Source organism: Sinocyclocheilus anshuiensis, unplaced genomic scaffold (genome assembly GCF_001515605.1).
Source record: "Sinocyclocheilus anshuiensis isolate Anshui unplaced genomic scaffold, SAMN03320099.WGS_v1.1 scaffold1761, whole genome shotgun sequence".
NCBI lineage: Eukaryota > Metazoa > Chordata > Actinopteri > Cypriniformes > Cyprinidae > Sinocyclocheilus > Sinocyclocheilus anshuiensis.
The window spans coordinates 152,783-158,923 of record NW_015538073.1 but is presented as its reverse complement, the minus strand read 5'-3'; the positions used below and the strand labels follow the sequence as shown (position 1 = coordinate 158,923).

The 6,141-nt window shown below is 35.8% G+C and overlaps 1 protein-coding gene across 1 annotated transcript in view; it reads right to left on the bottom strand.

Annotated features, from left to right (window-relative positions):
* Positions 1-6,141, bottom strand: part of LOC107683612 (zinc finger E-box-binding homeobox 1-like) — a 36,164-nt gene that overhangs the window by 20,647 nt on the left and 9,376 nt on the right. The gene's annotated exons all lie outside the window — the stretch shown is intronic.

Below are 6,141 nucleotides of genomic sequence, written 5' to 3'. Positions count from 1 at the left end.
CTGCTATATATATATATATATATATATATATCAGTCGCGGTCCGTGCATTTCACACCTAGGCCTTCAGTGGTGTCCTACATGAATGAATCCACCTCTTAATAACATCATAATGACGCCACGGCTATAGAAACCATAAATATTATACAGAAATGTAGTATAACAGGGCATTGCATCACAGATGTGTATCTCATGCAGTGAGAATGAATGCCATTACTAAAGCAAGAAACCCAATTAACACAATTCAACAAGCTGTCACAGCTGCGCAACGTACATCATCTCTAGATGAAGAATATATACATAAGCAACATCAAGAATCATCTCAAGTAAGAGTACAGAGCTAAACTGATGTAAAAAAGCAGATCATTTGATAAGAAAAGTTTGAGACCTCTTCTGAAACACTAGATTCCTGGGGTCTTTTCATTAGGACGAAAATCATTTAATTTCTGTTTAGACGATATTTAAATGATATTTGCTTGTGACTGAGATATTAACAGGGTTTTCAGAGTGTGTGGGAGGCTCTTTCACAGCGGCTTCATCAAACGTGTTTGCGTTCCAGTCGTAGTATCAGTTCCAGGTCTGATGCATTATGGGAAGCCGTAAGAAGAACGACAAATCACTAACGACATCTCTTTATCTCAGATGCTCCTCCAAGACAGCAGTGAGATTAACGGAGAGCAAACGAGTCTCAGAAAAACACCCAGAAACCTCTCGTGTCTCCTCTAGGGCTTCAGAAGAGATCTCAGCAACGATTGGACCAGAAACAACACTTCAGATCTCAATAAGTGCTATTACTGTAGGTCAACTGACTCATTTGTGCTTTTATTTCACCTTGGGGCTTTTAGGAGAAACATCTGAAACCAATTCAGTAAAAGATAATGATGTAAAAGCAATAAATATTTCCTCTAGTAATACGGTAGTGATAGATTGTTTATGCATTTGTCTGTTCAAATAGAGCGCTTTCTTTCTTCTCATCAGTAATTATAGACATTGCATGGCAAGTTTAACTTTAAAGCCACACAAACAAATGCCAAACACGTCCAAAAGTATCTGATCACTTCTAAATGTGTGAATGTGATTCGTCAGATCGAGTGTCTCGTGTGCTGAAGGATGTTTGCTCTTCACTAACCTCACTGTTCATCTTTATGTTTGCATCTCAAAGTGTTTGAATCAGGTGTTTTCAGTCAATGTGTGAAGTCAGTTCTCACAGGTGACCAGTGTGGAGAGTCACATTAACTAGCAGCAGCATCCACTAACTAACCACTATAACCACACTGACTGTTTTCTAGTGTTTTAGCAGTTAAAACCCAACAAATGTCTTTTTTTTAAGTGTTTGTGTGTGCATCTTTCTTTACAATAAATGACATTTGATATTTAGTAGTTAAAACCCAAGTTAGTTCAAACTAAATAGCAGTTAAACTAATATTTTAGCAGTTAAAACCCAACAAATGTCTTTTTTTAATGTTTTGTTTTTGAAGTGTTTGTGCATCTTTCTTTACAATAAATGACATGATATTTACATTTATGCATTTGGGAAATGCATTGCATTCAAAGTACACATCTATATTTGATCAGTTCATGTTTCCCTAGGAATCGAACCCATGACCCTGGTGTTGCGAGCTTTGTGATCTACAGTTTGATCAGCAAAAAGCCTATTTGGTGTTTGACATTTTAGAAGTCAAATAGCAGTAAAAACTAATATTTTTAGCATTTAAAACCCAACAAATGTCTTTTTCAGTAATATTTTGTTTTTACAGTATGCTTGTGCATTTTTCTTTACAAAAAAAATGACATTTGGTATTAAATTTTATTAAACTAAGTAGTAGTTAAACTAATGTCAGCAATTAAAACCCAGTTTAAACAAACAAATGCCTTTTTCTGAGATGTTTTGTTTTTGAAATGCATTTTGTGCATCTTTCTTTACGATATATTATACTTTATATCATATCTGATCATATTCAGGAATTTTTAAAGGTGACAAAATAAACCGATATAAACAATATAGCTTGAAATATGATTATTTTAAACATAATAGTAAACAGAAAAATCATTCACTCACTCTCAAGTCTGCTCTTTCTTAACCTGTACGAGTTTTTTTTCAGAATAGAAGACGATATTCTAATGCAAACCCCATTGAGTTTCACTGTATGTACAAAAAACACCCACCCCTGGTTTCACAGACAAGGCTTAAGCCTAGTCCCAGACTAAAGTGTAAGTCTGAGCTGTTTTAACTGAAAGAAACTTGCACTGACTGATCTTAAGATATATCAGTGTCTCTGTTTTGTCTCAAAATGCACACCAGTAATGTTTTTTCTAAGGCACGTTAATAAAAAATTACTTAAATGTCCTAACTGAACTATTGCCTAGTCCTGGCTTAGTCTAAGCCCTGTCTGTGAAACCAGGCCCAAGACATTTTTAAAAATATCTATCGGAACATCTTGAGGATGAGTAAATGAGTATTTTCTGGTGATTAAGCGCATCATTTGTTATGCATGATCAGATCGATTACAGTAAACTACAGTAAAAGCACCTAATTTAGTGAACTAAAGAAGCACCCTAAACAGACACAAATTAAGTACATGACAGGTTATCCGATCCGTTTCCAAAAATAATTTCCTGATCTGTGTTCTCATCTGCATTGATCAAGCTGCTGATTTAGTGAGTGCATGACTGCGTGTGTCGCTCTGAGAATGCAAAACGCTCTCCATCAGGGTTGGCCCCGCTGAATCACACGCTTCAGGGTTTACGGTAAACGCGGCGGGAAGAGCACCTTCGGCTCTGAGACGACCAGCCGAGCGCAGAGAACGCCAGACTGCAAAAGTGTGATTTAGCAAACAACAACAAAAAAACACCTGAAGAGAAAACGTGCTGTGAGGAAAGTGTTTGCATGCAGATGAAAGGAGTAGGATGTGTGTGTGTGTATGTGTGTGTGTGTGTGAGAGAGAGAAACAGAAAGGGAGAGACGCGGGACCCCTGACTCAGATGGTGCGAGATATTTAAATGACAGCAGCGGAAATTCCCTGCGCTGAAATCTGGCCAAAGGCACGATGACAAGCGTTTACGCGGCACTGTGATGTGTATTACGCAGATCTCTGCTATCAGACGGCTTCTCTGTGTTGATTTTTCTGAAATAGAAACCATTCAAACTTAGCAGAAGCGTGAAATGGTTTGAGCTGAACTGGTTTGAGCTGACCTAACCTGGCTTCTTAGGGTTGTGGGTGAAAACGGAAATGATATCCGTAGATTTTATCATCACACACTACAGTTTATGGATGTGTGTGTACATACAGCACGAAAGCATTTCTTAATTTTTGCATTTCTTTATACACATACACACACACACACACACACACACATATACACACACACACACACAGTGCATATATTGCATAAAATGTCTATGTATATATATATTATAATAATTCATTTTTTTAAATAGAAATTAATAATTATGATTAATTTAATACATTTTTTAATTTATAATAATTTTTATATAGTTACATGTTTTTATAACACATATACACACACACACACAGTGCATATATTGCATAAAATGTCTATGTATATATATATTATAATAATTCATTTTTTTAAATAGAAATTAATAATTATGATTAATTTAATACATTTTTTAATTTATAATAATTTTTATATAGTTACATGTTTTTATATATTTATATATATTAATATATATAGATTTCATTTTCATATATTAATGAAGTAATATTATGTTGATTATAATTATAATGACAAAAACATTGCATATAATTATATTAGTGCTGTCAAACAGATTAATCACATACAAAAAAGTTTTTGTTTTCATATGTGTGTTCTGTGCATATTTATTATGTATATATAAACACACACACATAGTATATTTTGAAAATATTTACGTGTATTTACATACGTGTAATCTAGATTAATCGTTTGACAGCACTAATATATATATATAATTATAATGACAAAAAAGTCGGCATGAAAGTAAATTTCATCCTATCCATTTTGTAAATGCATGTTTATTGATCATATTCTGTTTGTTTCGTCCATGTTTCTCTCTCTCTTTTTTTTTTTAACTAGCCTGTAATTTTTAATCAAAATATCTCTGGATCTTTTCTCTGGTGACATAAGCATGACTTCTCCAATCGCTTTCTTCTCTTAAATGCTGCATCTTTCTTACAATCGACTCGCATCTCAAAATCCAGTCCACAACTGATGCACAAAACCAGATTTTATTCTGATAATCAATTTTAATGTACGTCACAGTACAGAATTAAAGATCTGTTACTTCCGTTCATTGCGACTTAATGCCGGCAAAACAAAAATGCATGGACCAAAATTACAATGAGTCCCTATACGTATTTTTTGTTCTGGTGGCTCAAAGTCAAGAATGTGTCGTCACAGTTCCGAAATGAAAGAAAATCAAACTTTTGGCTTTGTAGATGATCTGAAGCTACATTATGATATAAAAATAGTAAGACGACGTGTGATTTAAGACAGATGTTTTCTTTAGTAACCGCTTGTGTCTTTGATTTTGATTTGATTAGCTCACATCGTTTAATGACCTCCGGGCAGATCATACTATCGCTCTTACGTTGTAATTCAAACCATGTATTTTACGTTGCAATTAATAAAAAGATGACGAGCCAACTGTTTTATTTGCATGCCAAAGGCAATTTTATTCTTGCATTTGGCGAGTGTTTTTTGTGGTTTCTGTGATCATCTCTGTGTATGTGCATCGAGAATATCACCTCAGTCATCCCACGTTTTTCATGAAATGTGATGCATGAGCGTTTAAGTGCCTCACAAAGTGTTTATCAGCCAAATGCATTGGGTGTGTGCATGCAGGCCTCTCCAGTTTATTGCTCAGATGTTGCTTTTTCATCATCCAGACACAAGTGAGTCAATTTTTGACATGCACAAGTTCATAAGATCTCTGACCTTTGATTGCATACAGTTTGAGAATGCATTTAATTTCATCACCTCTAAGAGAAACAATTGCAATTTCAAAGAGACCTCATTCATGCATTTTCTCGCGATCATGCTGCAGAAAGTTTCGGCGCTGTGTATCTGTGTGCATGCACTTTTTTTGTGTGTGTGTGTCGATGCATCTGTGTTGCATGTGTGTGTGTGTCTCTCAGTCCAGGAATGTCGCAGCGAGTCTATGATGGCAAACACACACCACATTCTGAATCAAACCAATCCCTCGTCATTACCGTCTTGTCTCAAATCTCTCTCCCTCTCACACCGCACTATAAATACCTTTGCTTCCCCCCCAAATTTGTTTTCCTGGTCTTTTTTTCCATCTCTCGACGCAAGAAAATGTTTGCAACATCTTCCAGGCTTTGTGATGTGGCTCTTTATTTTGTACATTCGCGCAGACCGCACAATAGCGGTCGGTGGATATTAAAACATTCTCAGGGCCCGGCCCGAGAGGGCCGTTTTGAAGTTTTAATGGCGGGGTGGGGGCTAAATAAAGCTCCTCTTTGAGCTGGATAATGTGAGAGTCGGTTAGCTGCACATCAGTTGTGACATTTGCTGAGAAATTAGTGTTGGGGTTTCACAAATATGCCCGCTATCCTGCGCCGGCTTTTACGAACTCCGAAAGCATTTCTACCTCGAGTCATTAAAGAATCCGCAGTCTCGCAGCTTGTGTTGTTTAATGCAAAGAGCTCAAACCACTGGCACTGAGAAGAAGAACATCATATGACTCGTGTGTGTGATCTTTGCAGGGCAGGTTTCTGTGTTCCTCGTGTTCAGCATCGACTGAGCGCCACCTTGTGGAAATGTTTGGATCTGCACGAGACCAGATCAGATTCTACAGCACACAGAAGTGTTTTTAATTAAGCAAAACTGTTACTTGCTGAATTAAATTCATACCATCCTACAGAGGATTAAACTCAGTGGAAAACTACAAAGAATAAGCAAATAATTAGAACGAGTAATATTTAAAAAAAAAAAAAAAAAACACTGTATGGATGTATACAGTGCTGTTCAAAAGTTTAATGTCAGTAATTTAAAAGTAAGAAATTAATACTTTTATTCATCAAGGATGCATTAAATTGATCAAAAGTGACAGTAAAGTCATTTATAATGTTCTAAAAGATTTCTATTTCAAATAAATGCTGTTCTTTTGAACTTTCCAT